General features: G+C 41.2%; 2 long non-coding RNA genes across 2 annotated transcripts in view; one reads left to right on the plus strand and one right to left on the minus strand.

Moving 5' to 3' along the window:
• Positions 1–17,054, plus strand: part of LOC137480853 (uncharacterized) — a 27,472-nt gene extending 10,418 nt beyond the window's left edge. The window contains exons 2-5 of the long non-coding RNA XR_011003133.1: positions 12,122–12,227; positions 15,178–15,311; positions 15,874–15,952; positions 16,107–17,054. This is a non-coding gene — a long non-coding RNA (uncharacterized lncRNA). The remainder of the gene's footprint in view (positions 1–12,121; positions 12,228–15,177; positions 15,312–15,873; positions 15,953–16,106) is intronic.
• Positions 17,055–17,728: 674 nt separating this feature from the next.
• Positions 17,729–23,055, minus strand: LOC137480854 (uncharacterized). Its single transcript, XR_011003134.1, has 3 exons — positions 22,841–23,055; positions 20,942–21,632; positions 17,729–18,175 (listed from the first exon to the last, which is right to left on the minus strand). It is a non-coding gene; the product is annotated as an uncharacterized lncRNA (long non-coding RNA).
• Positions 23,056–25,071: the final 2,016 nt, after the last annotated feature.

Consider the following 25,071-nt stretch of genomic DNA (forward strand, 5'->3'; position numbering starts at 1 on the left):
TTCTGCTTACATACGTGAATGCTTTTGTATCCGTTTTCTTATAAAATACCTCATGTTAAAGATGCTTAATTATGTCAAACCTAAGTCTGTGTCATCTGTGTTTGGCTGTAATATTCAGAAATTTATGGGCACAATCAAATATGAATAGCAGGAAGACTAAGAATCATATAGCTTTGTAGAAAATCTCAGGATTCAGTGGAAGGGCCTGGATGCAGTTTCACAGTAAAATAAATACGTATGTTTAAACTTCATTTCTAGATTTCACTTTATTTTATGAATAAACCCTGTACATAGTCAAAGGATAGGTAAAAAATTATAGATAACTCACTACAAAATAAAATAAAGTAGTTCTTTTAGTTCTTCTGGTCATTTTTTCCCTGTACTAAGTCTTACAGCAGTTAATCTCAATATTCATGTTAAGGTTCAACCAGAGAGATAATTTTGAATCCTAGCCCTGTTTAATCCAGTGCTTAGTCTAGTGAAGTTTCTCTGGCTATACATTAGATGAAATTAGAATTAAGTGCAAAATATTCATACAAATTTCTCTGCAGTGCATGGGATGAGGAAATAAAGGAGCTTGAAAAGCGAGCTACTTTCAAAGATGATAATTCCATATGATAAGTTTTGTACTAATGTCATATACAGCCAGCAAGGAAATACTTCAAAATCGGAGGCATCACATTTCATGCTATTTCATGTCAAAGATGCATGACTGAAAAATTCCTATTAAAAACATGAAAACATGCCAAATGCAGAAAAGTGAACAACTGAGCAAAAAGTGAGACAAAGTGTTACTAATGTCTGCCAACTGGTATTATTCACAAGTACCATCAATCACACATGAGCAACCTCCAACGCTGCCCCCCCAGAACATGAAAACCCAGCTCACCCCTAACTTCTGATAGCGTAGTTGTCCTGTTTGTGGTTAAGATTTCCTTTATTGTTCAGAGATTTTCTTCAGTTCTGTGCATCTATTTTAACCCTAGCCAGTCATGTTGACAAGGAAAAGGGAAGAAAAACCTATTCAATTAAAACATCTTTACTGCTCTTTAGAATGCAGATGAGCCCCTCAGCAACGAGGAAATTAGTATTTTATGGTGAAGCATTTATATAGTTTATTCTATATTTGAACCATAATAAATTACATCCATTTTTTACAAGAATTATAACTGACATGCTGTCAGAGCTGTACATGTACAGCCTTAGAAATATACATAATACTTTGAAAGCTGTCACATTCAGTACAGTTGTAAACATCACCCTGGGTTACCAAACTGTTATCTTTAGGTTTACTTCTTCAGATAAACCATGGGATCCTCGCACATTTCAACCAGAAGAAAATCAATTCTCCCTCAAACAGTTGCACAGCAGCTTACCACTCATGTTTAAATGCACAGCCTTGTACTAGCTTGGATCCCAGTTTGGGTCTGTTTGCAAAACAGCCTCAGTTATTGGCTGTGAGTTAGGTCTAGGAGAGCACCGGAGTGACTCAGTGTCCTCCCTCATGTTGGCATTCTTCAATCCAAAAGTGCCACTGTGGTTCTAAAATATCCCTTTTGCGGAATATTCAGATGCACGTACTATATTGCAATGCTGTTTCTACGGGGTTACTGTTGTAGACTCATCCTCCTGAAATACTGTGCATAAACCTGTTCTCATAAGTCTGCTGAATTGTTCTAAAAATTTTATTGGAGAATCATAATGTTGCAATGGGGTTCTCTAGGAGGTTTCCAATTCTTCAGAAGTATCATTACTCTTGACTATGTTCTTTAGGATGCTGACAAAAGCTACCTCAGATGTTACCTAATCACTGGAAATTTTTATAGATTATTCCCTCATATGCATTATTTTCTACTTCACAGTACAAACCAAATGCAAATAAGAATAAGAGTTTCCAACTGGAAATTTTATATAATTAATTAATGAACTCAGGCCTCAAATGAAGATGGTTTTAAGCAGAGCTGTGATTCAGCTTCAGCTGCAGGAAGATGTGGTTAAATGACATCGCCTCTGCATTCTGAAAAGTTCAGCCATGATCCTGCAGGGAGTTATCTACCTACAGACATCTGGCCCAAAACAAACCCAAAGGCTTCAGTGGGACTCGAGGTACTGCCAGGGTCCTGAAAGACTCATAGGGATGAAGAGCAAGCAAGGCTAGATGAAGCTAGCATGGGAGAAAAATGCTTTAAAAGCTATTATTATGCAAGAGGGATGTGAATTCAGGTTTTGTGTCCTGAGGAGAGCCTGAAGTTTGGGCACTGGTGGCTTCTGCCCATCAGGTAGAGCAGGAAGAGACAGGTGCTGAGCCTGACAGCTCCATCCAGATGAGGCTTTTGGGTCTGACTGGAGATATGCTTGAGACACCAGGGAGCCAGATGGTCAAAAAAATGTGGCAAAGCAAGCAGATCAGCTGCACACAAAGCTCAGCAGTGGTGGACCTGGGAATGTGGGTGGAATTCAGGTGCCTACACCCCATTTCAGCTGGCTCCATCTCCTTTTGGGATAGTCCCTTAGAGCCTGCCAGCACTGTCTGGTAATGTACTTTTTTTTTAGTTTTTCCACTTCAGGTGGTAGAGGTCTACACCAGAAAACTCCTTGGATGGAGTTGGATGCTTTTCCATCATGGAGCAGGAAGATGTCTTCTGTTTTTTCTAATCTGAGGTCTGGTAGCCTCAAATGCCATCGCAGTGCTGGCCTCTGTGGTACGGAGAGGTGAGGAGCCCCAGGAGCACCCACCACTGTGCACAGCAACACTTAGGCTGTTGTTACAGTTAATTTCCTCCTCTCTTTGAACCATCTAAATTCAGCGTGCATTATCCTTCTGCTATTTATGTAAATGTTTAGATTAGGTAATATTTTATTCTACATTGAATGACACCATAATCCTCCTTATTCTTTTCCTTTATCATAAATATTTAGTTTGTTTTTAGCTTGTGGGACTAAACACAACATCGTTTTCATTACTGTGAAATCTTCCCCTTTTCTTCTCCTGCAAGCATTCCTGGTCCCCTGGCAGTACTCTGCCTCCCAGAACATGCTAATATTGCTTGCATTACTGCAGGATTACCACAATGAAGTATACACTTGGTATTATAATTCATAATGTTGCTTTAAAAGATTAACCACTCCCACAGCTGTGTCTGGTAATTACAGAGCAGACTTTCTTTCTTTTTTTTAAAACAAAGAACAGCATGCACAAAATGACTGGCAAGGAGGTAAGTGTTTGGGGTGTGCTTTGTTTTTCAACCTCAGAGAAAACCAGATGCAAAATTGATAAAGGAGACCGAGAGTGGGTTTTAAGCTGAGATACTTTCGTATATTAGTAATTTAACAGATTTATATAAAGGAGATGGCACTGTCGGCCCCTGGAATGTCATAGACTGATGCAATTGGCAATTGCCAGCTCAGATGACTCTCATGAACCACCCCAAAATAATTAATAGGCCTTCTGGAGTTTTCCAGGCAAGTGAGTATGCTGGTGAAAGAGCAATAGTTAGTTTAGCCTGTCAAGGTTCATTCTTTTTCAAAACTCCAGTCCTCCCTTGATGCCCTCTAATGGTTTTTTGAAACACCAAAATGTTTTTGCGTGAACAACATTACCCATTGTGCTTTAGTTAAATGCATTTCGATGTCAGACATACTCCTGGCTCAAAAATGGCTGTTCCCTACCCCTTCCTGGGGGGATCTCCAGGGAGGGCAGCCAGATTGACTTTAATCGGCCAAAGACACGGGATGGGTTTTTAATGCAATAAACCGATCGAGTGTGCAAAGTCACATTAATATGTGGAAACTTGATCAGCTTTTATTAAGGGATCAGGAAATGCTTTAATTGCTGAGTGACAAGAGCACTTGTTTGTTTAATTGCTTGTTTGTGTTTGTTGTAAAGCCTTGGGGGACATGGTAATTTGTCCCATTGTTGTTTGAAAATGTGGGTCTGGTAGCCAAACCAACAGCAAATGACAGACACTGGTCTGGTACCAAGTGTTGCTTCATCAATGTTTACTGCATTCCCAGTTGGGAGAGGATGGCAGCATTTGGAGCAACAAAGTGGGATTCTCCTACGAGTCTCTCCTTGATTGCATTGTCCAGAGCTTCCACACTGTGAGAAGGTTGGAATTCTTGTACTTGAATGAGGAGTTAGTCACTGTCTGTTAAATGAAAGTAGCATTTAAAGGCTGCTGCATGGTAGAGCAGCACTTAACAGGTTGTTCTGTCTTTCACAGCTGGGGATGTAATGGTTGCACGATCCTACATAAAACTCCTAAAAGATCTCAGAGCCTGAGGCAAAGTCCATGGAAACTGTTGGTGTCTTGTTTGTTGGACTGGCCTTTGATCAGATGCTAATGCATAGCGATAGCTTTTCTATACCTTTCCTGAATGGGGTTTTAGCATGGAATTGTTCTCTGCTGTAGGACTGCAGCAGTCCTTGGGATAGATCTTTCTTGGCGGGAGCTGACCACAAGCCTCTATGGTACAATGATGCCTGGCATTCCGTGCTGGGAAGAAGTATTAGGTTTGCTGTGAATTTACATGAAAAGTCCCTGGCTAGCAATTATTCTAAATATAAAGCTTCCTGAGATCCTAATATTTCTTTCCTCTAGATTCTTGCCTTACTTTGGAAGTTAAGTTTTCCATCCAGGAGCACAACCTGGAAAAGCTTTCCTTCCTGTTTTCTCTAAATTAGCCTTTTTAAATACTTTCTTGATGGAGGAAGATAGAGGGTCACTGATGATTAGGGTTATAACTGGTAGATCAGTATCCAGCACTGTAGAATGCATCTACTTCTGTAGAAGGAGCCTAGGAAAAGTCATATCAATATACATTACAGGCTTGTCATAACTCACTCATTTCCTATTTCAAACAGGAGGAAATATACTTGAACATATCTGTTGTATCTGTCAAGACTTCTCATTTGTCAAACTATTAGTGGTCCCTCTGTCAACATAAATAAATCTGTCCATAAATCTTGACAGGTATAATCATTTGTTGCATTTGAAAGGCAAGTCTCTAACATTAGACCCCTTTTGATTCCTAACATGATTATCTTTAAAGAAAGACATTTCAGATGCCTTCTGAATCTGGCCTCTGTCAAATGATTTCTCTGCTCTCGCTGAGTTATCTACTTGTACAAAGTAAGCAAAGGCATAGTTCCTGCTGTCAGCTCTCCTGAGGACTGCACGAATCACCAGTACCGCAGCAGTGCCGAGGCCTCATCCTGCAAGTGATTATGTCCTGTTTGTCAGACCAGGCTCCTGACACACTTATTGTTCTTTACAGCTAGGTTTCTCATTCCTATTCTGAGCCATTCTTCTGGCACCAGTTGTCCTTTCTTTACTTCTGGGAAGCTATCGAAGAACATTCTTTGAAGGTATTCCATCGGATGCTGCAGATCTTTTCAGTGCTGTTGTTACTGGCAAACAATCCATACCAATACAAGAGAATTAGACCTCTGAAATGGCTGCTAAAATATGGGCTGGCATAACTTAAGATTGAATTCCATAAATCCAACACGCGCTTCACAAGCTCTCCCACTGCTCTGGGGCACACTGAGCAGCTCCAGCCTCCCAAGGCTCTCCTGGGAAATATGAAGTGACCTTATTTCTATGCTTGATGGCCTAGTGATAGTAATTTTGCCTGCCTGATGAAGTTAACAGCTATCTGGCATTCAACAAGCTGGAATATGAAGTGAGGGTCTTTGGCCAGAGCTCAGTGTCTCAGCAGACAGCTCTGGCACACGACCCAGAACCTGGTCAGTGCATGCATACCAAAAGGCAGCCAGTGAGTCCACAGCTCTCATGGCTTCATAACATTCCCTGCCACATGGAAGACCTAAAGCACAGGCTTTGCAAATGAGAATGAGTCAGGAGGTTGCTAGGGTTGGGTTTGTGGGAACTGCACAGTAAAGAGTGGATCCCCAGGGAGCTCCAGCAAGAGCCAAGGTAGTTGGTATCAAAGCTCCTGCGGTGTCACGGGCATGCCCAACTTATACAGCCATGGGAAATTAGCTGGTGAATGCTGGAGGAACCCGAGTCTAATGTTTTCCCTTCAGTCTTCTGACAGTGAAGTAAGGAAAGCTCTAGTGTTTTCCATAAACTGTATTTAAAGTTCTAAATCTTCCCTCTTTCAACTTTCCACTCCTTCAAATCATCTGTGGTTTGCTACAGGAAAGTTTTTAATTGACAGAATTTCAACTTGTGCTCCAAAGAGACTCATTACTTCACAGATTCTTTTGCTTCCTGGGGCCTTGACATCATGGGGATATTCCTTGCTTTCTTCAGTGGTTCCTTACCACTGAAAGTAATTTTTCAATGAGCTGCAGAAGAAGCTTCTGTACCAAAAATTTGCTCCAGACCTTATGATGGTTTGTACAGGATGTCCAGATGCAGGGTGTCAAAATACATCTGTTAGATAAGGTTTTTTGTCGGACTCACAGCTCTCAATGCATTATCTTATTAAACAGTACTTTTTTCCATGTCGAGTCACAATTTAGGATAATATTCCACTAGAGCAGGCAATGTGCCAGAGCCATAGGCATCTAGTTTGCTATACCCTCATGGTAACCTGGAAGAAAAGGGGAGAGTTCAGTCCTTCATTTTAAGGCAGGGATCCTAGAGAAGTAGTTTGTTAAGATGGTGTACTAAATCTGTTTGAATTGAAATACTTAGAAATATAGGACAAAGAGGACATTTGTCTATAGCCTTGCTGACAAAACTCTTGTTTTGTGGAATTTGTTGAAGTCAGGGAGATAAACACCTTGCTTTTATGAGTCTGCATGATATGGGGCATGTGCTTAAAAAAGAATACGAGTTCATCTGAGTTCACATAGACACCCACATGTGTTGATACCATTGGAGGGTCTGCAGGACTCGGCAGCCCCCAGGTGAGAGCTTCTGAGGGGCTGAATTCTGGAGGTGGATGCCTAGATTGATCTACCCATGCCTTTTGCATCTGTGCCTGTCAGTGCCCCCCGCACAACGAGCTTCCACGAGCTCCCACCACTGCTGTTTCTGCTTCCCTTTCTCTGGGCCAGGAAGGGTGCTGGGCTCTACAGCTTCCTTTTCTGTTGACTGGCAAGATGGTACTTTGTCAGGTAACTGCTGTTGCCACCAACTGCAAAGCTCACTAGAGTATAATGACACCTTCTGAGCCGCTTCTTTTATGCGTTAACCTACTTGGAAACAGAGGCTCATGTGCAAATTCCCACTGTATTTTGTGAAGGCTGGAACATAAGCCAGATCTGAGCTGAATTTCCCCTTTCCAAGAGCCAGCTGAATCAAAATCCCCTGATGCAGACATCCCCAAATTTTATGGGTGCAAAAGATGTCTTGATCCAAATTTTGCAGTTTGCTCCCATCTCTGCTTAAAACATAAAATGTATGTTTTTAGGGAAAAAGGATATAAACATCTTGTTCATGTTTGAGCTGAGAATGTCTTTTTTCTGTAGGCTGTCAACACAACTTCAAATGCATGCAGCCTGTCCAATCTGACAGACAATTTGCATATTTGTGGAATGCTAATGCCAAGTTACTGTATACATTTGTACATGAAAGCATTAGAAAGTTTGAAGGATTAAAGGTGGAAATGTATCCCCCTCGGCCTCGATTAGAGATCAAGACAGCACATCAATAGATGGCAGACAAATAACTGCTGCTTTGCCGTTTGGAATGGCTTAACCCAAAAATAATAAAATCCAAGCTATTTCCTAGGACATAAATAGCTGAGGGCTTTACACGTGCTAATTGCCAGAGCGTTATTTTAGCCTTTTGAGAGTGTAATGTGAAGTCTGGCACATCCAGTGTGAGCCCTCTGACACAGTGATTGTCTTTTTGTTCTGCTCTAGCTGTGTGCCTGGACCACATCTAGAGCTCCCAGAGCCACCCCAGCCTAAGGCGTCCATGCTGATGTCTAGGGCTGAGCCTTCCTCAGTTGCTCTCAGGTCCTGGAAGGTTCTTTGAGGCCAGATGGAGGTGCTTGGCCCATGAAGAAATGACTTAGTTTGCCATGAGGAGGGTGTCAGGAGGAGAAGCAGCAGGTGCTCAGCGGTTTTCCGTAGAAAGATGATTGCTTTGCATGCGTCAAGATATATTTTGGAGCCTGGCTCTAGACCCAGTGATTTGAAAATGGAGACTTGGAGTCTTAAAAACAAGATATGCTAAAGAACGGTTTTGCATGGCTCCTCCCAAGGATCAAAACCTGATACTATTTATTTTACTTGTGCTAAAAAATAACCTCAATAAGATGTTCTAAGTTGGCCAATGGATATAATTTAGGCCCAGACATTGGCAGCACAGGACAGAGAATGCAGGAGCTAGTCAAATCCTTCCCCCAGTCTTTGATCCAAAACATGAATATTCCTTTGATTCAGAAAGGGTTTGGCCAGCCTTTTTCGCAAACGGTTGCACGTCTCTGCGTTTTCTGGCTGGGGGAAGTGGAAGTGGCAGAGCCTCAGATACCTGGGAACCAAGAGCTGAAAACTCTCCTGGAAACTTCTCATGGTCTAACGAAATTCCCGGGCCAGCTTCCAGCCTGAGCGGATGCAGACAATGAGCCAAAATGAACCACCAAATCTGTCGAGATTCAGCCGTCGTTTACGAAAGAGGACTGGGATTTGCAAGGGAGTTTGTAGGAGCTGAACGCCCAAATCTCTTTGAATCTCAGTGGGACTTTTTTTCCTCTCTTTCTTGTATTCCACTGAAATGCCTTGTCTATTTATTTGAAATATTTTGAAGACCTCAGACAGCACTTTCATCACAGACGAACCTCTCCACCAAAATTAGAAAATCACAAAGTTTTAGCTGCAGTCGCTGAAAATCTGTTATTTAACACACCTACCCAAAAAGCCCCAGGCTACACCAAAACTCTTGACCAGAGATAGCTCTGTGCTGTCACAAGACAGATCTATCTTTAGGTACCCCAGTTTGAAAACTTCACCCTTAATGCGTTCAGAAAAAGTACGTTGTTGTTTTAAAGTACATTACTCAAACGCTGAGATGCCTTCCTACTGGGAGCAGCGTTACAAAGCCGAGCTCTGCCTGGATGCCTATCCAGCATGGATCTGACAATTCACATGTAGGAAAAGGCCTCTCATGCATTCATAGTTTAGATGACCTCCATATATTTGTTTAAAAAATAATTAGGCTTGCTTAGCTTTTGTACTGTTGCATTTTCCCTTTTTTTTTTTTTTTTTTTAAGTAGCTTTTCCTGTAGCACTCCCAGGCCAGTACAATGCTGGCTTTTAAAAGTGATTTGTCTGTTACCAGGCCGTTTTAAATTTTTACTTCCTAAGTCCTTGCAAACCAGCAATACAAGGAGACTAAAAAAAAAAAATCTCCTGGGGATTATTTTTATAGTAACAGTGAAAGCTTAAAATGTTGCAGCAGCAGCCAAATTATTTTTCTTTTAGTGGAAACAATACCAACAACTGGAGTCTACGCACAAAACGGATTAAAGCTACCCATAAAAATGACTAACAAATGAGTGCTACATTTCTTTTTATCATTTACTCTTTATAAAAAGTGACAGTTTGAAGGCTACTAATTTGGCAAGTTATTTCCCCTCTATGGTCATGGTTGTTCAGTAATTAGAGGATATATAAAACATGGATGTAGACGTTCTAGTGCAGTCCAACATTTTTTGTGTGGTTTAAGATAAAGTCCACTTCCTTTCTTTCCGACTAATGGAAAGCAAGGTAGACATATCCAAAATTTAACTGCAGGACAAAGTTTGTTTTCAGGCAAAACTTTCAAGAATAGTCTCATGACAAAAGTCCAAGTCCTATTTGCACTCCTAAATAATCCAGAATGAGGATGTCCAAAGAAATCTAGTAACCTCAGGGCATACAGAAGTGTTTTCTCCCCTGACTAAACAAATTACTTCTTGAGCACAGCTGAAATCAAACATTTAAAATATTATTAATTACTAATGCTAATTGTTGAGAATTTTTTTTCAAGTCATACGTGCTCTCCATAGGTAGGTAATTACTTTTTAAAATGTATTACTAAACATGGCATTTGGTGTCTAAGCCCTCCATCACTCTTGAAAATAGCACTTACGTTTTTAAGTCACTTAGGTGGGTTTTGAAATCTTTGCCTGCTATTTCATCATGTATTTTCTGGCAGTGGCCCTTTCTATACCTGTAAGTAGTAAAAAATATATTGCTCCCTCTGAAAGCAAAGAGCTAAAAATAAAACAGGACTTGGTTTAATCAACATGAAGGCAAACTAAAAAGCCATTAGAAGAAACTGAAATTAGAGAACACAAAAGGCCTGGATGGAGAGCAGGGAAATGCTTCAAATGGGACATGCAGGAGTTGCTGGTGTAATTCTGTGTCTGTGGCTGTTGTGGTTGGGTTCCAATGGGCTGGTACAGGGAAGTTTTGTGGGGCACATGGAATGGTGAGGCAGCTCATGGCATGTTTCTGCATGTTGGGCTCATGGCACATGGTCCTCTGTTGTGTGTGTGATGTAGGACCAGTTACTCCAGTAATTACCGGTTTTCCTGCCTGTTGAGATGCTGAAGGCAAGGCCAACATCTGATATGGGATGTGTGGCTGTACTCTAAATCTGGCCGTTTGTCCTTCTGATTCAATGTGTGAGTGCTTGCCTGCTGCGTGTCAATATAATAAATAAATAGATTAATGTATTACTAATACATTCATTATATACTATATATAATAGTATGATACTATATAGCTATATTATTGTAGAATGAGATAACATATAATGCTCATATACTGATAATATATTAATATTAAAATAGTGATGTTGTAGCAGTATATTCAGAGTTTATCAAGTCCTAGAGAAAATGGAAAATTACTTATAGGCTGAAACCTCCCCAAAGCCTGCTCTAACTAATAATTACCTACTAACTAATAATTATCTACTAATTTACAGTAATATTGACCATGAGAGGTAGACCAAAAGCCCTGGTCCATGAGATTGAGATTAAGCCAATAACGTTCCAAAACAAAAAATTGTCTCAGTTTTGAGTACTTTTCAAAATGGTCACCATTACTGTGAGAAACTCTGTTCCAGTGTATATAAAACATAGTGGAATAATAACATCTCATTTGATTATACAAAGTAGTTTTTTCCTTAGTGTTTTAGTTCTCAAAATTCCCAGAATACACCACATGGAAACTGTTCACTTGAGAAATTAAGTACCGTATGTGATAAGACAGTCATGTGAAATTTTTAAGCTGTCATTAAAAATGATTATAATTAGGACAAACTATATGAAAATGCTTTAAAATTGAGACCCTGGTGAATTAAAAATTAAGGGGTATATTATGTATTATCATGTTGAAGGGCAGGGATTTACGCGTGTAACTCCCATTAACACTAATGTGAGCTGCATTCCCAAATCCCCACGCCAGGCGATGAGCATCCGCCCCCGCGTTTGTTGTCACTGAACAACCTCAGCTTTTGCTGTACTCCAACACAATTCCTCTGCCTGCTGAGAACAAGTGGAACAACAAGCCAGGAGTTTAAACTGTTTTCTCTCACAAATCTAGGCCCCCAGGTAGAGCCAAATGTAATCCATCTAAGCAGTAGCTGCACTCCCTTGAGTAAGATTTACTTACAAAAAGTAACTGTCATGGAGTAACTCTTCCCTACAACTCCTCCTGTGCTTTCTCCCACACTTAATAACTGAGGGTTGGGCTGCAATCATTTTATTATGTGTCCTCAAAATGCGGGAAGCCAGTTGCTGGGGTGGGCTTGTAAAAGCACTTTAATCAGGAGCCTCCAAAAGGAGCTGTATCCACAGCAGCGTGGAACTCCCATGTGAGGAGTGAGCATGTTCTGTAAGGACAGTGTACACAAGTGAAACATCTCTCTTATTTGCCGGGGCCGTAGGACTGTCCAGAGCACTGAACAGGTGAGTATCAGTGGCTGTGCTGGGCTTTGGGTCACACTTAGGTGAGGAATGAGCTGCTGTGGCTTGGGCTGCAAAGCGTTGCCAGTTCACTTAAGTCTCAGGTGCTTTACTCATACCCCAGAATTAGCAAATATGTGAGTTTGCATCTTGGCATTCGTTGGAAAATTTGTAGTCCCTGTTCTTAAGAGAAAAACTTTGATTATTGTACCTTAAAGCTAATTTTTTTTTTTTTTTTTAAATATAGAAGTACATCATTTTCATGTGAGTGGTTGTGAAGTCCATCTCCTTGCTCTCATCATTGCATCTGCTCTTTTTACACCCCTGGATTTGGGAATGCTGACACTACTAAGGTAAGACAGTTCATCTGTTGCTTGGGCTTTGCTGAGAGTCTACTAATAGCACTCATCAGAAACGTCCTGTCCCACTGATTTCACAAAGGCACCCGTATTACTTCTCTTTAAAACACATTAAGAAAATGGCCATATTGCCACACTATAGCTCTCAGCGAAGAAAATCCCACAGAACCACAGCTCATACTTCATACCTTTCTATGGCATTGCAAAACTGTAATTATAATAACACACTACAATCTTAACAACATCTTTTCCCTGGGGCAAAATATATAAATCCAAATAAAATAGATATATGTAGAGGCAGTACATCTCCTATTTTATTAATTAGCACCTGAGAAAAGCATTTTGCCAAGCTAGAAAAAGCAATGATGAATTTCCAAGGAAAGTAATGAATCCCAGGTTTGTTTCTTTATTGGTACCTGTGGATCCTGTTGTATTGCTTGTTAACAGGTGCAAGTGGGCAATATAACTATTACATCAGTCAATATTATAGAAACCCAGGCAGTTTCTAAGCAACAGCCCAGCACTGATTCTTCCCAGCTATTTTCTAGGATTCCCTCAGACACAGTAAGTGAAGAGGAGTTGGACAATATATTCTAATTTTGAGAAAGGGATAAAGCATGAAACTGGTGATTTTCAAAATCATATTTTTGCAGATTTCTTACCAAATCAAAAGAACTAAAACTGAAAACTGTCAAAAACATTTCAGCTCAAGAGCTGCATAAACTTTTCTATTGTTCAGGCAGCTAAAGAGACACAGCTATTTTGCTTCGTACCTTGCCCACAAAAATAATGAAAATAAAGATCATAATAATAGAGCCTCTTCAGCTTGTTGGACTGAAACTGGATTTTGTGGTGTTTTCATTTGCAAATTCACTCATCAGTTCAGCCTGAAAGTAAAACAATTTTTTGTCTTTTTTTGTATGAATTCTATGGTCAGTCAAATCTGGCTCCTGATGGAAAAAATCATAATAAATCATAGCATTTAAGCCACGTAGACTCCGTGTATGTGCGCACATATAATTTTATGTGTACACAGATAGAAAGGTGCATTTCAAAGCAATGTCACCCTCAGATGTCACTGGCTGATAGAGTTTCTTAGCCTGCATATTGAATGTTGCAAAGATGACATCTGCTTTATATATAACTGGGGTTTCAATGAGGCAGCAAAGCTGGGATCTTTTTCATTACCCATAACTTTTCAACCAGTATTCTCTCAGAATTTGGAGAACACTCTTTCCACACTTTGCTTTAGTCCAATATGGCACCCTGTGTCAGCTTCAGGTTTTGAACCAGACTTCTGAGAAGGACAGTGCTCTTTCATCTCTCTATGAATAATGCCCTTTCAGAAAACAGTTTATATTTAGAATAAATAAGAACAGACATACGTGCACACCCGCACTTGTGGACCCAAATGTGCTTCCAGGAGCACAACCATGAAAAAGCAAGAAGAAAATATTGGAAACCAGATGTTCTCTGGGTTTGAATGCTCCATTGATTTCCATACACCATGCAAGGTTCTGGTCTGCTAAGGGAGTAGAAGCAAGTTCAATATAGGAGCTTGGAGTGCCAACAGTTTTGCCTTGCTTGGGAAGGTGGAAAGCAGGGGCTTTCTTCACTCAAGTCTGATTTTTGGAAAAAAAAAAAAAAAAAAACAACCTGATAACATTTCCAAAACAAAATTTTCCGATGTGATATTTGAGTTATGGGTCAAAATACTTACCTACCCCTTTTGGCCAAAAAAACCCAAACAAGTTCATTAACAAGAGCCGTGGTTGCATTCTCCATTGTCCTGTTGTCTGGGCTTGTCCCCTCTTCTTGTTGTGTTACAGTGGCACACTAAGAGTGTGCATGATGGAGATACCAAACTCCTGGGTGCTGTGGGGTGCGTGGCTGCAGGATGGGAGACACCCCAGACAGCCAGGCTGTGGCTCCCACCAGGGAACTGATGCGGTGCTCAGGATTAAATGGCTTCTCTCTCTTTTCCCCACCAAGCTGTTCCTGTTCATGGCTATTAGATATTTTTCAAATAAACAATAAAAGGTGGTTTGAGAAACAGACACTTTCTGCTCCCTCAAAGGGGAAGGGAAATATGCATCTCAATGAAAACCCCGTTTTCTATTACAAACTGGTTTTGGTGAAATGAAGTCAGCCAGCTATACAGCTCAATCCACACAATTTCCGTGTGTTTCCATCCATTCCTCCTTCCCCTCCAGTCTCCAAACCATTTTCTGCCTGCCTGATACATGTTGACATGAGAATTAAATCGCTAAGAAGTATGAATGCTTTTGCTTTAACAGAAGGCCAGGTTACTATTCCTAGCATGGAAAGTTAAATGAAATCATGCTGTGAGTGAATTCCTATTGATTTCTTCAGGATTGATCAGAAACATTTGTCAAATTTTGTTTTCTTTCTGTCCTACATCTTCTTTAGACACATAGTTAAACATACTAAGGAACGTTTACATTTTTAAAATGTGTTCTAAGGTCTTTATATAAACATACATGTAATAAAAGTGACTGGTGATTTATATTTTTTATATACATTCAGATACTTTATTTTCAAAGCCAAGGTTTTAAAAAATAGGTGTCTAAATTCAGACACCTAAGTCTATCTTTACGGTCTTTGGTTGCCTGATTTTCAAACATGTTAATACTCAGAAACACTTTTTTTTTCTGTTGACTTGTCTCTTTTGGAGACAAGTTTACATTGGGCTGATTTTCCTCTATTAGAATTAGAAAGGGAAAATTAAAGATTATAAATTTTCAAAGGATGTAAAGGCATAAAGAAAAAAAAAACTAAAATGCCACATCTTTTTGCTTATTTAATTGCAGAAAGTGATGTGCATTGGTACAAGGCACATGAGTACAACCCAGCAGATTCATCCTTGATCACTGAATTTGACCTAAACCCCTTTTTTTCACAGCATTTGTCTTTTCTTCTTTAGGTTCACACCAAGGCCTCCCATTTGAAAAATGTATGTGTGCTCCTGCACCTAATGTATATGCATATTCAGTGTGACTGCATATGGAAATGGAGCATCATGCCAAGAGTTTTCCAGCCAAGAGGCTTTTTGCATGTGTGAGTCTGGAGGGTTGTGTGCTTTTGGGGTAATTGCGCGTGTAAATCCAGCGGGCAGTCACACGCTCAGCTGTAACCTGTACAGCTGCATTAGTACCTTTTTAAAACATCTAGCAAAAGCTGGTGAGAAAAATGATACCTTTTTAGACACCTGGTCCTTGAAATAATAATAAAAAAACCCTAAAAACTGATTATGGATCGTGAAATGATGTGGTTCAGCTTTCAAAACCTGCCCCTGTGTCCCCCTCATAAACACAGGTCACTCTTACATTTAGGCACTATTAGATTTGCAGGTTTAATTACAAGCAAATAATTTTTTGAAGCGGTAAAAATAAATTGATGCTGTTCTAAAATCCAAAGAGAGAAAATTAAAATAAAAAAATAGGAAGAAATACATAAACATATAACAAGAAAAAGTTAGTGGAGCAGCTGTGTAAATAATACAATGTTAAAGAATAAAAGGAAACTGCCAAAGCCACTTGGGATGAGAAAGGAGCCTAAAATCCCTTATTGCTCTAACGAGGTCTAGCTCATTGGTTGTGCCTTTTTTTTTTCCTGCCAGCTCCTGGTCTGCCTTTGAAAGGCATTGGAAGAAGGGAAGGAAAATGAGGTTATCCCATACAATAATCTACTACTATTTGGTAAGGGCACAGGAATAGAGAATGAAGCAATGGTTTAATATTGGAAGTAGAAGCTGCATGAAGTAATCAGCTGAACATTTGCTTCATTCATTAGTGCAAAGCAAATGCTGAGTTGTGCAGAAGTCAATGAAAAATTTCCACGGTTTTGCTGCAGGCTTTGCTGAATGGCACCACTTGTCCACATAAGTGCTCTGAACCTCACACTCGGAACCACAATGGTGCACCTGGAGCTCTGCACTTGGAATCCAGCAAGTTGAGAAAGGCATCTCTAATGTCCTGGGGGCAGGGGATCTGTGGCTTTGCACCTAGAGGGTGAGTTTTGCACTCGTCATCTGAATTTTGTAACAGCTCTCATGATCTTGAAGATAATCCAGGATTAGCAAAAAAACTGTAAAACAAGTAATGCACATGTTCTTGTTGCTTAGAATATAGAAACCATGGTTTGTTCTAAATAGAAATCTGTTGCTTGGCTATGTAAGGATGTAAATTAAGTTTGTGAGACTTTACAAAGGGACAAGGTGCTAGGAATAAATTATTAGTTAATCCTAATGGTTATTGTTTGTCCAGTGTAATTATGACTTTGTAAATGAATGCAAGGCTTCAAAAAGGAGCCAGGGAATCTCCCTCTGCCCGTGAGCTCCACGTTTCTCTGCAGACACCCAGTGCCATGAAGCCTGTGGAGCCTTCCTGGTGCCTGCTCCATTTCCTGAATAAGGGCCTCGGGGAGAGGGAAGCCAACACAAACTGTGCTCCAGCAGGACTGGGCTCTCAGAGTGTTTCTAAGGAAAGTCCAACTGGCAGCAGTTAAAGCTGCCTTGTGGGGCTCTGGCACTCGCCAGCTGTGCTGGGCACTGCCACAGGGCAGGAATTCAGGGATGGTCATGCTCTCTTTAACTCTTAGCTCAGACTCTCGACCCAGTGCCTGGGCCACCTAGGTGAGCTTGCAAAGCAATTGCTGGTCCTTTCCAATCCTGCTCCCATGTGCTTGGTTCATTGGCATGAGGGCTAACACTTGCTATTTTTGCAGGACTGACTGACTGCAAGCCCACAAATTTCATCAGGATTTCCTCTAGTTAATGGATGCCTTTATTGTCATTTCTACCCTGTGCAGTTGCTGTATGATGTCAGATAACAGCTATGTGGGATTTGGGGCTCCTTTCAGTTTCCATTGCCAAGTCTGAGTTCTTTCTTGACAGAGTTGATTTTTTACCTTAAATTTAAAAAAAAATACTTTTTTAGTAACTGTGTGACACAGGAAAATAAGTGCAAATTTAATTCAATTTCTGACTGAAGTCTATACACCTACCAGTCCATCTATGATATTATTTTTCTGTTTTACTGTCTACCTCTTTATCTTTCTACATATGTGCATAAAGTAGTACCTATTCACTATGGAAATGATGGTCTTAGAATTTAATTACAACCTGAGGTATCTGTTGCTGTCCCGTCCTGCATCAAGGAGACCTATAAGACTTTCAGTAAGATAAAACACCTTCATGTAGTTTTTACCTGCTAATAGCAGTTCTATCATTGCAATATCTGGCAAGACAGTCAAACACCACATTTTCCCAAGGGTATGTACAGCAGGCAGAGCTGAGGGAGAGATTAATAAGTCTTCTGTGGAAGGAGGGTACATCTGCAAGAGCCTTCACTGATGTGCCACTTGTAAATGCATATGAACTCTGTAATAGGTGCAGTGCTTTTGTTCAACAGCTGCAATCTTTTCATTGTACCTCTTTTGTTGAATTCAGATAAAAGCACTTCATCGTCAACAAATCTAATATCTGTTCTTGTCCCACTTGAAAGGGTCAAATGAAATTTCCCACCAGAGAATAAAAAATCCTGAAGCTCCTCAGTGAGTTTGGGTGGCAGTGTGCCAAGAGAGAGGGGAGGGGAGGAGGTGGTGGCTGGGTGCTCAGCAGAGCAGTGATGTCAGTGAGGGTGAAAAGTGCTCCCCAGGCTGGCAGTCCCACAGCAGGAGAGGCAGGGCTGGCGTGGCAGCCAGGCAGCAGCTGTGAAATCACTTCTTCCTGAGATACCAGGGCTGATTGCCCCCAGAGACTCCCATTTAGGAGATCAGGTGAGGCTCTTTAGGGCTGCTGTCTCGTGGTGGAGGTGGTCCACAGGCAGGGATGCTCAGGCTGCAGTGGGAGCTCCTGGCAGGGGAGGAGGAGCCTCTTGCTGACCTCATGGTCACAAGCAGTATTTCCAAGGTACCTGGCTCTGCAGAGAGGAAAGGAAGCTGGAGAGGGGGAGAAGCCCAAAATTCTCCAAAGTCTATCCAGTCAAACATTGCTCAGGATGCTGGTTGGATACTCTATGACGTGTTGAGAGAAGAACTCAAAAAAATCTTACGTTTACAATAAGAGCACCAAACCATTATAAAAATGCACCTACATCTTCAGCAAAACTGCAGCATATGCTTTTGAGTCAAAGACATTTGCACCAAATACAGAGTCTAGAGATGTCTGGCAGCTGAAGTGGGGAGCAGGTGTATATTTAGTCCTTTCAAATGTGCACTTAAGTGCATGTAAATATTTGCTAGGTCAGAGTTTCAGTGTGCTAATGAGCCACATGTGACAATGTCCATTTCCCAGGAGCCTGTGCTTTGCACATTCTCTCAAACCTCTGCACCATCAGTGCAGCGTGTTTTTACTGTCTTGTGCTAACCCTATCTCCTTGTATCACTGTAGAGGCAGCTCCACCTCTGCTGTGGTAAGCAGCTTTTCCTGACAGTGTTAGGTTGTAGGGACAGGGACACAGTCCTAGTGCAGGCCTAGTCCTGGTATCTTCTGGACCCAAAGCCTCCAACAAACACCTACAAAGAAGTCAAAGGAAAGATGTGGTCAGAAATTAGAAATTTTCATCTTTCAAGATAAAACTATTGGACACCTATAAGTTCTTTGGATTACTTGCACAGGCTATGGAATAATAAGACCTAGAGAATTGCTGCACTGTAAACTCGGGGAAAGCCCGTGGCCTGTTCAGAGCAGGAGATGGTACAAAGTAGTGAAAGGACATGGAGTAACCCATCACTAACACCCTCTTCCCATATCAGCAAATGGACTCAGTTATGAGAATAAAAGGGACCTTGGCTGCAAATGACTTAGGGCAGCATAAATATGTATTATGAATTTTAGGCTCAGACATAATTAAATGCCATTTGTCAGATCTATGCTTGTTTTTCATCTCATTTGAGTTTTACAGAATGAATTAACTAACAAATGTGCCTCTGATTCTACCATAACAAATCATTTCTCAGAAAAGTTGCCTCCAAGCAGCAGTGAGAGAGTGACTGGGGGGAGTGACCTTCTGCTGTGAAGTTGTCACGTTCCAGCAGAGCCCTGAGTGGCAATGACAGCCTCAGTAATGGGGAGCCCATAGTGGCCTGGCAGTCTTGTTGATAACTTGTTAATTTATTTAGTGCAGTGGTGCAGAGGCAAAGATCTGGAGTAAAGGGTGGGGTGGGCTGAGCCTCAGGGCTGAAATATGTAAATATTCTGGTTTGGAGGAAAAAAAATAAATTTCTTGTTCATTGTCACTAAATGAGGTTGGTGACAGGAGCCACTGGCGAGCAAATAGGCTCATGTTTGTACCAAGGCAGCTTTCATTAAACACCTGATACAGCAAATGTATGGTCAGTGTGTGCACAGTTTGGGTAATAGAGCTCTAAGTGCTCCTCTTCTGGCCGTGTGAAAGGACGATTACAGCACACCAAGGGACTTTCATCCTGAGCTGAGTCATAGGATGAGAAACAAAGGGTCTGTGTGCCTTTGACAGGCAAAAGGGAGACAGGGTTTAAGACAATGTGTGAAGAAATCCTTTCCTTGCAATTTAACTGTATCTTGTAGAGCTATCTCACTTTGTTCCATCATACTAAACCAAAGGTCTTTCTTATACTTAGCAAATTACTATAGCAAATGGATGGATTTGCTAACCATGTCTTAAATTCTGTTCTGAAGTGTTAGTAAGTGCTCAGGAATGGGTGGTATACATCCTATAAAGGATCTAATGTCTTCTCCAAGTGACAAGCTCCTGCAAGACCCAGATCCATTGGTAATGTCATAAAAGAGATACCCCAAAATCAAAACATTTAAGTTGTTTGGAGAGTTCCACATGTTGTCCTTAGCAGGTGACCTCCTGTAGCTGTACTCTTCATGCTGTGTAGTTCATGCATTTATGAAAGTAGTTTCTCATAGCAGGTTAATGAATATATGCAACAAATGCTCTAAATTGAGCTGTAGGCAAACAGGTGAGTCAAAAAATAAAGCTGATAAGAGTTGCTGTGTGTACACCTCTGCAGAATTATCCTTAAGATGCCTTAAAGAAGATGAGGTAGAGAGTATTTAACAAATAATGTGGTGTCATTTGAAAAACAAATCCAGATGGTGGTGTTAGCATATCCAGTGACTTAACCATAATGCCATGTGTCTTCAGGAAAACAATAACCCCCACACAGCCCAAGCCTGCAAGCCTGAATTCATACACACTGAGGAGTTTCCTTATAAATATGAGGAAAGAAACAGCACCTGGTGGCCAGGTACCAACAGGAATACTGGTAGCAAGTGTAGGATCTCACCCATGAGCACAGCCATTCTCATGGCAGACTAGGGAAAAGCACATTTACCTCTTCCCCAGTGAGGGAAGAGGTGCACCAGGCTGTCTGTAGGCACCTGCCATCAGCCGTGGCCCCAGAGGTGTCCAGAGAGCTTGGGCAGCCTGCTCTCATCTTCTTCTTGCTCTTCCCAGGCCCTGAATGTGTTGTTGCAGCTGAACTGTGTCCTCCAGCTTCTGGAGTGCCCACGGGACACCTCTGCTCTTGGCCTCAGTGCATGAATGTGCACAAGGAATTTCCCCTGAACATTTATTATCCCTGGTACCACAGTCAACAGTTGGCTGGGTAACTGAGCAAATTTACTTGAACTCTTTATTTCCCAGGTCTTATTTTTCTAAGGAAGGCAATAAATCAATGACAGGAAAAGTACTCACCAGGCAGAAATTGGGTAGCTTCATGACTTAATCAGCACTGATTAATGCCGGTCGGGAATCTATCTCTGCGTTTCTTTGGAATACATTTTGGAAAGTATTCCAGTAGTTCCTAGCAGAGTTTTGCATGAAAAATTAAATTACTTGCATATTCCTGTCTCTCCTTAACAACTAGGTTCCTTGAGGCTCGCACCATCTTTTCATGTAGGTCTGTCTGTCTGGGCACTCCGTGGAGCAGTGCTCCCTCCAGAGCTGGAGGCAGATGGTCGCTGGGGAGCCCAGTGCCAGGTCTGGGTGACAGGAGCGGAAAGGCAAGGACAGCCACAGCCGGATGAGACACTTCTCTTCCTCTCTGGATGTAACACGCTGAAAACGCCAGAGATACGTCAGCCAGAGATGGGGCTGGGGTCCGGAGGTGCGTCACAAACAGCCCTTCTCCTGCGGGGGTGGAAGAGGAGCCCTGACTCCCGAGGAAGGTCAAGGCCGGCCAGCAAACAACCCGGGCAAGAAACCCCCAGATGGATAAACAATCCAGACATCTGGTGAGATCCCGGCATTGCTGCAATCAGGGAGGTTTTGGCACCGGCTTTGACACTGCCAGGATTTCCCTTGTAATTAGCAGCGTGCAGCCTGTCTGGGGAGGATGTTCCCTCCGGAAAGCTGCTGGAACCAGGCTGCAAGTCGAGCTTAATCTCTGTGAAGCAAAGAATAACACCCAGTTAGTCTCTGGCTCCCCAAATATCAGAAAATTGCTAACTGGAATTCAACGAATATTAGATGCTAAGTGATAACTAACTACTAATAACTAACTGGCTTGGTTGCTGCCAAGATTTCATAAGGGGCTCACAGTGGGGCCATGAGGACAGCATTGGAACAGACTTGGAGCAGCCATGAGAAGGGATTCAGTATGGCAAAGGGAGCATAAATCTCAGAGCATGCGGAAGTGTCTGCATCCCCTTCGCAGCATCAGAAATTTAAGGTGGGTACATATAAAACAGACAAATTAAACCATAGATATATTATGATAAAAGGCTCAGTCTGGTAAGATTATCAACATAATAGATTTTTCAGTTTCTACACTGATCCAGGCACACAGACACATAAAATGCCTCCACAATAAGATTTTTTTTGAAAAAAAAAAATCTGTGTTTTTAAAGACCTTAGCTACCTGTATTTGAAGATCGTTGTCTGAAAAGATGAAAAACATACATTTTCATTTCATTTCAGATTAGCATGGTAAACAGCTAGATCTGTTCTTTCAAGTGGAGCATTCAGCTCCATTTGTTAGCTTTGTTGCTGATATTTCACCTCTCTTATTTACTTAACATAGTTTGACAAGAAATTCTCAGTGAGATAATATATCTACATGAAAGACAGGCTTGGGGAACAAGTCCAGGGGTTTCAGTGGGACAGAATCAATTATTTATGTCTTTGCCATTTTGGTCTGCCTTCATTCCACAGAAAGCACTCGGAAGAACTACCCAACCAGCTGCACATTTTTGGTAGATAGATACATTCTATTCTTAGAGGAAAAAAAAAAAAAAAAAAAAAAGGGACATCAATCAGTATAAATGAAGATTGCACCCACTTGTGAAAAATATCAAATCCCAAGTGATGGAAGCTAACACCCTGCAAAACAACACCCTCTCCCCAGCCAGGCAGGATGGCCCCTGCTGCAGGGATCAACCAGTACAAACAGAATTAGCAAATGTTCCTGTTGCTTTTTGCCACACAAAATTAGACAAACTGTATAGAAGTCAACTTTATTTTTCCCAAACAGCACAGTAGAAATGATCCTTACACAGCAACCAGCTGGTGCAAGGAGTTTCTGAGGCTGAAGTAAGGCAGGTGATGGAGGACACCTCCATTCTTCAATAAATATCAGAAAGGAAAATTTCTTACCCATTCTGCATAGCTCAGAAACATAAACCAGAGCAGTCTCACATCCAGCCCATCCAGCTCAGATCAGCAGGCAGACCCTGAAGAGACCCAAGGCACTGGAGTTCCTGTTTCAGCACCGTGTGATGGGACCATGCCAAACATCAATCCAAAGGCAGGCAGCCGTGCCGTAGCCAAAGGCTGCCAGGCTGCAGGGACAGCAGAGTGGCTCCAGTTCCTGCAGCAGCATCACAGTAAGTGACGAGGGGAAGTTTCTACAGCCCATGAGCACTTTGTCAGTCAGAGGTCAATGAGAAAGGATAAAGAATACAAAAAAAAAAAAATAGCATAAATAAAAAAATAAGTGGGGTAAAGGAATGAAAGGGAATGGGCAGTGAATTTAAAAAATAAAGAGAGAAACCAAAGCATGCTAAAAACTTACCCAAAGTAAAAGCCAGGCCTTCATGATGTGCCTGCAGAAGCCTAGGTGAAATCTCCTCCTCACTTTGATGATGGAGGGTCAGGTCCTTAGGAAAAAGGGTTAGCCTGGACATAATGAAAAGAAAGAATGTAGTGCAAATGAAGGAAAATAAGTGAGTGGTGCTGTACAAAAATAACGATTCTGTAGCTACTCGGCAATATTGTCATCTCTGCACACATCCAAGGACTTAAGTGACCCACTACTCTTGCTGAGGATCTGCTCCATTAATAATAAGAAGGAGCAATTTAAACTATGGCTTTTTTCATTGTGTTTTATACAGGTTTGGGGAATATGTTATCAAAGGCTCCAATTCTGGCCAAAGTCCACAGGAATCATCACCTGTGGTCAGGCCCTGGATAGAAAGATCAGAGCTATCTTTGCGTAGCCCTACCACCAAAAACAGATCAATCAGAAGTAACTCAAAAGGAAATAGTCTACAGGGAACAGATGAAGATGCATTTAGAGGAAATAATCCCCATTCAGGATGCCATTATTAAAAGAGAGAGATAACTATCAGAGCTAAGATATGTCAGGGCAACCTCGTTGACATGGGACTGGAGAACTTCTACTGTAAAAGCAGAGAAACTAGGTCAGTGCTTTTTGAAGAGAGGAAAGCTCAGGGTGGACATCATTATTTTATACATGATTCTAAGGGGAATAGCTAGGAGAGATGTCAGAAAACTAGTGTCAAATACAAGAACAAATGGACAGGCACTAAGAAAGGGAAATGAAGAGAAACTAAAGGAGGCTCAAGCTCAAGGGATATAAACATTTCTGTACACACTAAGCAGTTGATGCAAGGACTGGGTTACAGAAAGGTCTGCTAAGAGCAACCAGTAAGGGTTTGGAAAAGGAAAAGCTTTGTGGGGCACAGCCACCTGAGAGCAGACAAATCTGTCTCTTGATCTTGTCTGTCCCTAGAACTGCCCAAGTTTCAATCTCAAAATTACTACGAGGTTCGCATACAGTAAATCTCTGTGCAAGCGCAATAGATTGAAGTGAGAATTCAGTTTATCACTCAAAGATAAAACTCAGAAGAGCGTTTGCCTTCTAATTCTATTAATATAAATGTAATTACAAGGGATAATTCCAATTCAAATGTTAACTTATAAGCACTGGTGCAGGTAGAAGCCTAGAGAGAAAGAGATGATGCTGGAATCCCTGATTCTTATGTTTGATCAATAGTTCAGTACTAATAGACTTTATTTATTAATTGGAGCATGTGGTTTGAAAATGAGCCTAGTTTTTAGGTGGCATACTCTAACAACTAGAATATTTGCATGTTGCAGTTTTCTCTATACAAGAAAAAAAGCCTCTCTGTAGTGTTGTAACAGATAAGAATTGTCTTTATTAAAAAAAAAAAAAAGCAGAATGCTAACTATGATGCAAGTGACTTCTAGAACATGCTGCCTTAAACACAGATCAAAACAATCTTCTTTGTTCTAAGTACCTGAGATGTAAACTGGTCACTAGGGAAAGGAAAAAAACAACAAGTAGATTGAGGTAATAGCTTGGGGCAAAGGGAATTGAAGACAGAGGAGAGTCAGTGAACTGTACAGTCTAGAGCTCTTTTAGGGCATTTTCTTATATCCTCTAAAATTTAAAGGCAGAACTTCATATGGTAGAAATAAGCATGGCTTTATTGACGCTGATGGAGCTAAGCAATGGGTCTGTTTCCAAACAGGCATTCTACTCCTTTTAAAGAAGAAAATAGGAAAAAGTAGCAGAAACGCAAAAGACACAACAGTCCCGTTGAATATGTGTCAGATTCTAA

The sequence above is a fragment of the Anomalospiza imberbis genome, chromosome 11 (genome assembly GCF_031753505.1).
Source record: "Anomalospiza imberbis isolate Cuckoo-Finch-1a 21T00152 chromosome 11, ASM3175350v1, whole genome shotgun sequence".
In the NCBI taxonomy this organism is placed as follows: Eukaryota; Metazoa; Chordata; class Aves; order Passeriformes; family Viduidae; genus Anomalospiza; species Anomalospiza imberbis.